The following is a 10,331-nucleotide window of genomic DNA, read 5'->3' on the forward strand; positions in this document are numbered from 1 at the left end:
CTCTTTTGACTCATGCTTGCAAACATGACTTCCAACTAAGCGGCAACCTCCCACGGTCTCTCTTGAAACAAATACGGAAGTAATTTAAACTGCAATTCCTCAACTGGCCACTAGTTACAGGCTCCAGAAGAGGGCAGAATCTCATTGAGCCTCATGTTAAAATTCCCAACTTTACAGCAGAAAAAAAAACATGTTTACAGTCTGGTACAAATTGTGATTTTGGTCTATACAGCTAATTTTGTCCTTCATGTCAACTGTGAGGGGGGTGAATTTGTTTATATCTCATTCGTTTATATTATATAAAGCCATAAAGTTCTGCATAATTAAGGGCGTGGTTACTTTGAGTGGCAGGTGGATAGCCATTTATCCTCCGTCTATAGTCTTTGCGTCATCAAAGCTCTGCCCACGTCCCGCCTCTTTGCCCATTTTCTGTTACCCAGGCGTGACTCGCAATGACGCGTTGCCAAGATAGCAACGACCAGCTCTTCTCTGCTTCACGCTTCAGAACGGCTTATCGGAATCCTATGAGTGACGTCACAGACACTACGGCCATATATTTTTAAACCGGAAACCGAGGGTAACACAAATATAACGCAATTAACAGACAACTCCCTCACACGTCCCGGTTCCTTGGTTAAGAAGGCAATATTCTTACAATTTACAAATAGTTGGAAACATTTGGGATATTGTAAGTATTCAACAAATTCAATAAAATATATAAAACTGGCCTAGTGGTTTTTGTACATTTTAAATTTTTATTTTTTATTTTTACATAGTGCACCTTTAACACCAACCAATCATTGCTTTAGAATAGGCCAAAGGTCAAGTTATAGGTTTTGAACAATGGATGCAAGCAATGCAGACATAAGCTGTGCCCCCAAATGACACACTATGCACTTATAAACTTGTACTCAACAGTGTGGTGTATGAACTTTATATGGTTATTTTGTCATTCAACGTCGGAATCTGGTAGTACCTCCCTCTCCACTATGTAATTAAAGCTGTGACAGTTGAGTGCATGAAGTGTCCAACATTCCACACTTCGTTTTTTTGGTTAATTTTTAAGTGCATCATCCGGGTATTTGCACATTTTTACGATTGCTTACACACTAAAATTTCAATTAACAGTTAGTGAAACCTGACACTCACGGAGCACATTTTCAGCTTCACACATTTTGCAAAACACTACATACAGTGTTTTGCAAAACACTAAACACATTCTCTGCATTAGACACAGAAACCTAACATGATGTCACTTCTTTGCCATTTCAAGGCACTGCTTTCCTTAATACCACACCTATGAACCAATAGACATTTAGGTGCTCAACTGTAAACTCAACAATCAGGTGTAAGCACTATAAAAAGGCAACAGGTGAGTTTACCTGTCTTCAACAAAAATGAAAAAATGTTACAGCCAGTGTAAGAGGGAGAGACATATTTGGCCACAGAGCTGTTTTAAATATTGTGTCCCTTATCCCTAGGAACTTAGGTCCTTACAACACAACCCCATACTCAGGTGAGCAGGTGAGATGCATTATCATCTGGGACAATACATCTTTCCACTGTTATGCTCTGGTCCAAAACTGGTTTCATGAGCAACCGCAATTTTCACTCCAATGCCTCCTACTATACTCACCATTCCTTAACTCAATTGAGGGAGGTTTGTTTTCGGTGGAAGGTTTACGATCTCCAGCCCTATGTACGGATATCCCTCATTCAAACCATGTAGGCAGCCTGTGACCTAACTGATGCAGGGTTTGTGCAAGGATGGAGTGACCATTCAAGAAGATTCTTCCCTTACTGTTTTAAGAGAGGACATTGCCTGTGATGTGGTGTGATGAAGTGCTACAGCCAGATGCACATTTTTAGATTGTTTTGCTTTCTTTTTGTCTCTACAAAGGTTTTTGTTTATATACTATATTGTATTTAGAATAAGTTCTGTTGCCAGTTTTTCCCCCGATTTTTTTGTTTGTTGTTGTTGTTATTATTTACTGTAATTGTAACCTGTACCGGATACAGTATTTTACGTTTGTCTGTTGTTTGCTGATCTAACAGTGTTATGCACACTACTGTAGTAGCCTGACAACTGGGACATGTTTTGTTGTAATTCTCCATGTTGACTGATTTGGGTATATGCAGAGAAATCAATGATATGTTCCTTATTCTGCAGCATTGGTCTTGCCAGGTTGATTGTATAGTTGCACTTTCGCTGTGTACTTCATTTACAGTACTCTAATCACCGAGAATTAGACTTGCTAAAAGTGTTTTAGGTTAGCAAAGTAGTGTGTGACTGCTTGAGAAAGATTGAAGTAATATGAAATGTCTGTTCCGCATGGTAACAAAATATTTTTTAAAAAAAAGTTGTGTATCGTTTTGACAAAAGTGTTCCATTTGGCAAATTATCAGAAGTGTTGTGCTACTTTGGTGTGGGGTTGTGTTAATTGTGTAGTGTTTTGACAAACCAGGCCCTGGCTTCAAAATTGAGCTTAAGCAATTGAAAAAAAAAACTATAAAAACGTTATAGAACAGTACACAAGTATGCAATTTTCGGACACAGCTAGAGTAAGGAGAGTTGTTACAGTGTACTTGTTACCCCTCTCAGCAGATTACTTTCACTGTAGAACATTGTGTTGAAATGATAAGACCAAAGAGCTTTAGAAAACCGCTTGTTATCATGCTCGAAATAAATCAGAAGTCTCGCACATTCACTGAAAATAGCTTACTAACAAAATAAGATGGATACTTTATACTATTTTATATTATATATATAAAAAAAGATATATTAAAACAATTTTACATGGTAATTCAGCGTACATTCTTTCGATGTTACAGACTATTTCAAAACACTGTACAAAACGTGAACAAATAAAGAGGCATTAGAAGAGGCATTAGAAAAGCCACCACTTTGAAATATGTGGCTTTAACCCAAACAGATTGGCATTGTTTTGCAGAACTCCATAGCCCTGAAAGGTTGAGATTTATTCCCGAAACCCCAGCAATAACCCAGTGAGCCAAACGCATACTTGTGTCAACAGCGTGTACGTAAACAGACTCACCTATTTGTCATTCCATCTTTGAATGGGCCCTTTCTCTGGGCTGCTCCTCCGAGGTATTCCCTCGTTCCGGACCAGTGCTTCCTCCACACCATTGACTACATCCAGGAACTCGGGTAAATAAGTCCCGCTGTGCAGGCAGAGGTTAAAGTGGACTTTGCCAGTTTTGACGGCCTTGTGAAAGAGGTGAGAGCAAATCACGGCCGTGTGAATACACGCATTCATTTTGCGCCATGATCATGAACGGCGTTAAACTAGCATGTTTGTTAACTTCATGTCGCATTTCTGTAATCGAGTAACTTGTAACCGTTGATGAAATAGCATTAAAAGAAGATCAAATGTAGTGCACATTAGCACATACTATATTATCTCTACGTGTACAGTGTGAGAAGAAAAACAAACAAACACTGTAGGCCTAGTTAGTTGTTCTGCAGAATGAAGCTTTTTGTATCATGTAACTACATTTAGTCATTGCACATCTTTTTTATGGACAGTTTATTGAAAATTTAAATCTAAAAATGTTTGCATACGTGTTTCTTATAATGCTTGCATCATGCATATAATCATTAATGCATCAGGCTTTTATGGCTTATATTGGCTACTATGTAAAATCACCTAATCTTTGTAACAGATAAAGGATAATTATGCATAATTACAAGTAACTAAACAAACCATAACCGTAACTATAGTAAGTACATGTAGTTAAGTAATATTGCTCAGTGCTTATTTGAGGAAGTACACTCCAAAAATGGTGGGTTCAAAATAAAAATAAAACTAATTGGGTTGAAAATGGACAAACCTATAGCAATTGGGTTGTTTTGACCCAGTAAATGGGTTGTTTTAACCCAGCAGTGGGGTTAAATCTTTGCTTAAAACAACTCAATTGCTGGGTTTAAAAAGCCTAACTTGGGTTGTTTTAAACCCAGCATTTTTTAGTGTAGAACTTAATTGCATCACCTTAAAATAAAGTGTAACCCAGATAAATGTCAATCGTCACTCTATATCTGCCAATAATGTTTTAGCAAGATGATATTTAATGCTTAGTTTTATGATTTAAAGCTCTTTAGTATTAAAACATGTGGGCTAATGCAATGCAATACAAATACAAATAAACCTTCCTCAAAAGCCTGATGATCATATTTGATACCCACATTTGAAGAAATTATGGGCAAAAAACAGATTTAAATCCGATTTATAACATTAAAAATATGATTTACAGGGTTAATTACCTAACTTTCAGGTAGAGAGATGAGATGCTTTCTTCCTTTATTAATGTTACCAAAAACATAGCAAATATCACTTTTCATTTGAATTGGTGTTGTAAGCATTGTTTGAACCACAAGATGGCAGTGCATGTCAAACTGGAGCCGGAGAAATGCCTGAACAGTCTTTCCAGCCTCTCACAGGATCCCGTAATTAAGACTCAAACGATGTGGCGCATGAAGACAGACTATAGGCAAGAGCTTGCATAAATTACATCCCTCTACGTGTACATCAGTCAGTCTGTCATTATGCATTAAGTCATGAGTGAATTTGCATGAGATTATTAGAGGAAAAAAGCATGAAATACATGTTACAGCCAAACTGTTTAACAATACGCAGTAATAGGAGAAATGTTATTTTCCTGACCCAAAATCCTGTGAAAGTATAGCAGAGTAAAGCGGTGGCACAGCGTTTGAGGATTGGAGCCGCAGAACGTCTCTCAGCGCTATGGTTTGGCAGAGGCTTTTATGAGAGGCCTTCTGGGTGGCAGCTCATGCACCGCTTTAACGCAGATATGCAGTTTTTCCACAATCCTACGGGTCTAGCTCTTTCTTTTAGCTTAATTACTTCTAATGAAACCATTGAAAAAAAGGGTCAGTTCCTATTACTAGGCCATTTAAAAGAACTGTGGGGAGTTCCTATTTTTGGATGAGCGGAGGATCTTGAGTCATGGTCTATGTCTGTCTTCTCAAAACTCGTATCCTTCACTCTCACACGGTTTTTCCATAACACACTTATCTTAAGATTGCGCTCTGTACTTCCAGCGACTACGAGTCTGAACATGGCTTAAGACGATGATTGTAAAATAAAAGCTGGATTGGATCTATCAGAGAGAATGACTGCTATACCGCACTGTTCATTGGTCTGTAATCCAAAGGAATCCAAATGAATTACAGTTATCGAGCACCATCTGGATTTTCTAGGTCTTTACCATCACAAGTGCATCATGGTACAGGTGTAGCGGGTGGTTAATCAGTGACGTTCAGTTTTCGTCATCGGGCAAGGTTTGTCGGGCCTTGCTGCCATGGAGTTGACCAGTTTTTTGTAAACAATTTCTTGAGGCATAAATGTCATGACTAATCACTCACAAAGCTTCAAAAGTATTGCTGTGTCCCTATTCACCTATTTCTACTAAGCCCTAAAAGTACTCTTTTTGAGAGATAACGTCATACTTGCGTCTGTGAATTCTCTCACCGTTAACTGGCTTGTCAATCATCCTCTTACAGGGGGTCACATTCTCACATACACACTCCACATTTCATTTAACTCTTTTGCATTGCAACCTCATTCCGTGTTCCAGGCATGCCGTAACCCGTGTTTTTCCAACCTTTTACCTGTGAATGTCCACTGGAATGGCAGTCAAACCCGTGACTTCCCACCCTTGAACCCATACTAGATCAATGTACTCCCAGTTATACGCTCTGACGTCACATAGCCCGCGAAACAACAATAGAGCCCCCTAAGGATATACAAATAAAGTAAAATAAAAGGTATAACAGCTTCTCTTGCCATTTGTGTTGTTTTTTTTCTCCTCCGTTTCCCTCAAATAAGCAGGGAGTAAGCACTTTGGCGATGGAAATGATTGTATATGAGCATAAGCCCCGTATGGTCTGCCATGCTTAGTTTACATCAAGCTACCAAAATTCCTTGCGCTCAGGCAGTTTGGCGTGACTTTGCCTGGAACGCTACAAAGTCCTGAGTCATGTCTGAGGTCGTAACTTACAGGCTCAAAAACCTGACTGGAAGGCAGCATAAGACTGTATGGATGTCTCCACTTCCACTGTAGAAAAATGAAGCCAAAGTGTCCTAGAAATGGCCATTGACATCTCACCGAAGATATCATTTGGAGCCAGGGTCTGTGCAGTAGCGTCATGGTATCAAGGACCCAGCCAAATTTACACAGCTGTACATCATGACATCGCACCTCATTTTTATAGCCACAAATAACGAACTAAAAACAAACTTACTGGAAAAATCCAACACTTATTTATCAGCGTGATAAGAATATGTCCTAAAATTACAGAATCCATCTTTGTAAAAAGTTATTTTAAAAAAGTGAGTTTGTCTCATGTCCCAGAGGGTGGACATCTTGCGCCGATGACATCAATTGGAGCCAGAGTCTGACTCTGCACAGTAGTGTTTGTGAGGCGGAGCCACAGTTACAAGGTCCCGCCCACACTCCCGCTCCAGCAGACTCAATCGCAAACACAGCTGTCAATCATGACGTCACCCCATTTTGATAGCCCAAACAAGTAGCTAAAACCAAACTTATTGGAAAAACACTTGAAAATTCATCATTCAACATTCATTCATCATTCCAAAACTTTGACGATTGTCTCAGACATGGGTCAGGTTCAGTAGGCTATTAGTAAAAACTGTTCTCGGGTTATTTAAAAAAAAAACTTGCTTTTCCCGAATGGACCCAAGAAGCATAGTATTTTGCAAGGAACCACATGAAAATACATCTATTAATCATTTATCTGCCCCTTTAAATCATAATTTGTGTGCAAAGGAGTAAAGTTGATGCTGTTTTTCCGCTTCTATTGTTAATTTCAGCTGGAAACTTCTATGATTTGTATGTATTGGTACATGTTTTTGCAGAAGTGTTGATTGAGGCAGTTTTTCCACCGAGCCTGTGTTGGGTGCATTAGGTGACAGATAAAACTACATATAAATTGAAGGTTGTTTACACAAATTTTCCGCTTTAGCACTGTTATCCAACCTTGTGGCAACACTGAGAATGTCACACAGGCTTGCTTTGCAACAAGAATTGCATTGTGAAACGGTTTGGATTAGAACAATGTACAGAAGTGGGTTTCCATAGCTTTCACTTGCTTGCAGTCTGTTTTGAGTCTAAGACATGTTTGACAGATGCCGGCTTGACATGACCCTAAACAAACATGCTCCCTTTAGATTGAGTGTTTGTTCAGACCATAGAAAACAAGTGTGTGCCTGTTTAAAGCAGCTGCATTATGTGGTGTTGAATCAAATGCTCAGATGTAATATCTTACTGAGATAGAATCGGTAATTCAGCACGACATTCATATCTAATTCCTTTCCCCCTGCACCCCTCTTTTCATAACAGCGGTGTAGGTTGGGTTATTAGTACCCATCACCTAATCCCCAGATCTTAACATTAGCATGACATTTGGCTGTGTTTATTCATTATCTTCTCTTCCAGCTCTCAAAGGGAGCGGAGGAAACCTTGTCAGTCAAGCTGTGGAGATGTATAGGCTGTATTCTCACCACATCCTCTCACAGTCTGAGAAGATCACAGCACAGAAATGTCAGATCCCCTGAAAGAAGGATGGAAAATCCAAAAGTAAAGAACCGATTTGAATAACATTCTCTAACTCATCAGCACTTTTAAATAGATAAAGCAATGGGAGAGTCAATCTGGGGCCGTATTCACAAAACATCTAACGGTTAAAAGTAGCTCCTAACTTGCTGAATTAGGAGAAACTCTTAAAAATAATGGCCATGTAAGTCCTAATTTTAGGGCTCCTACATTTTTGCTCTAAGAGTATTTCATAAAGCATTTTAGCGCTAAAACTAGCTCCTAGATCTGTGAAACGCTAGGAGTAGTCAAAGGGTCTAAGTCGCTAAGACCAAATCAGAAACAATCCTAATGGTTGTTGCTGTAATCCACCCAAAGACACTGTACAACATTCAGGCAATAGTGATAATTAATGTTAGCCTGACAAGCCAGACCCACATCAAGATGTTTGGTCTGGAAACTCACCATAGACAGGGCTCAATCCGAGGGGCGGGATAAACGGTTGTCTTTCAAACTCCCTCTGCACGCGATAGGGTAGCGCTACACCAACCAGAGCAACGAAGGTGAAACAGAGCTCGTTGATAGATTAAACATTCGCTGTATCCGGTCGGCAAAACTCAGAACACATCTTCCCTTTTTAAGAATGACTTCAGTGCCGTTCTTTGTCCTTTTCTCAGAGAAAAGCTAAACTCCAAGTCTTCCAGAGTCGTGGTCAAAGCTGATTCGAAAGACCGCCGTTCGCCATTTTCTGTGTTTACTAGAAACACGCAAACACAACTCGGCCGTCATCATTATGGCCCCGCCCACCAACTCTATACACGATGTGATTGGCCCGGCAAGAGTTAGGGGAATACAGCTCAGATGGGTATTGAGAGTTGCTAGACGACACTCGCGGGCAGATTAAATTTGCTGCCGCTAGGGTGCGTCTAGATTTCTAGGCTAAATTAATGTATCTTTAATAAAACAAATAATGTCAGATTACCTGTGTCAGTTGTTATTACGAGTTCACACTTACAATTGACTAAATAAAGTAAAACAATATAAGCGTATTTGACGTGCTTTCCGAAGCGATCAAGGGCTCTGAGCTCTGAATTTAGCCCAAACTCAGAGTCTGCCCCGTATCGCAGAGTGAGAGTGAGGAACGGGGTGGCGGATTTAAACCTGGAGGTAACTAACGTTAGGTTATTCGACTCTCGGCTGTGTATATATACCTCCTCTCGCGCTGATTAGATAGAAAGTTTGAACTCCTCATGAACTTTGTTTTTAAAACATAATTTTAGCTTGAATTCTGCAATCTCTCGAGATTAAGACTGTTAGAGTCTGACAATTAGCTGAATATTTACTAGTTTAATTAGTGACACAGCCTACTTAAAATCTTTATTTGAATATGGAAACATTCTTATTTTGAACATTTCATATCAACATGAAACCTCGTTCAAAATATTTCTATAATTAAATCACTGACAGAGACTTCTCCCCCAAGAGCCAATCACTGTGGTCATAGTTTTAAATAAGCTTGATGACATCATCCATAGCAACGAGGTAAACCCCGCCCTTACTCTTAGCTTAAGACTTCTTAAGAGAAAACTCGTAGCTAAGAACTTATAATGCCATTTAGGATAACTCTTAGTGGTAAGATAAAATGTTTTGTGAATATGGCCCCAGATGTGGAGGGAATTGTTATCTTGTGTTGGAACTTTTATTTATGTGGTTGCTTACTGGCCAAGTTAACTCTTTGGATGACACCAACTCACCAGCAGTGCAGCTTCTCCAAATTCCATGCAGTACCAAAGTAGAGTTAATATCAGGCAATTATTTCACAACCTTTATTACAGAGGTGTAAATAGTACCTGAGCAACATACTTGAGTAAAAGTACAGATACCTTACAGTGAATATGGCTCCATTACAAGTTACACGTCACCAATTCCAATTCAACTTGAGTAAAAGTCTTAAAATATCTGATTTTAACAGTACTTAAGTATTTTACTCATACTAAATATAGACTCAATGAAGCACTGGTCCTTGAAATCTGAGAGACATATCTGTGGAAATAAGAAACAACTGATTTGTTAAGTAAAATAGTCAAAGTCTACTTGCACTGGATGTGCTGGTGCAGCCTCATCACTGGCTGCAGTCATGTCCTCGTCTCATAAATTAAACACTTGCGATTCATCAACTCCCTATTAATGTACTCGCATTTATGTAAAGTAGCCTTATTGACATGTTTCTGTGAGTAAAGGCAAAACGATATAGTACCTGCAATGCCCAGATGGTGATATTGCTTCTTTATAACAGAAACAAACTGCTGCAGAAAAGTTTGGTGCCATGCAAAATATGTGTAATTGCATTACTCAACACAAATGTACTGGAGTAAAAAGTATATTTATTTCTTCAAAAATTTAGTCAAGTAGAGAGTAAAAGTTGATAATATATTTGATACTCAGTACAACTACAAAGTAGCCAAAAAGATACTCAAGTACAGTAACTAATTACACTTACTTAAATACTTTAAACCACTGCTTTATTATAAATACCTTGGAAAAATACAGAGGTCCGGACCTGTTTACCATCATCGTTCATGAGGTAAAAATGAGGATCGACTCTGCCAGTGTCACAGCAATGTTGATGTCTGTAAATTCCTTCAGAAAAGAGCGAGTGGCACACTTGAGCGTGTTTTTCAGATGCAAATTTAATTTAAAGTAGCTCTTTATGAAATTGGGAACAGCAGTGGAACAAT

The sequence above is a fragment of the Pseudorasbora parva genome, chromosome 9 (assembly GCF_024679245.1).
Source record: "Pseudorasbora parva isolate DD20220531a chromosome 9, ASM2467924v1, whole genome shotgun sequence".
Classification (NCBI taxonomy): Eukaryota; Metazoa; Chordata; class Actinopteri; order Cypriniformes; family Gobionidae; genus Pseudorasbora; species Pseudorasbora parva.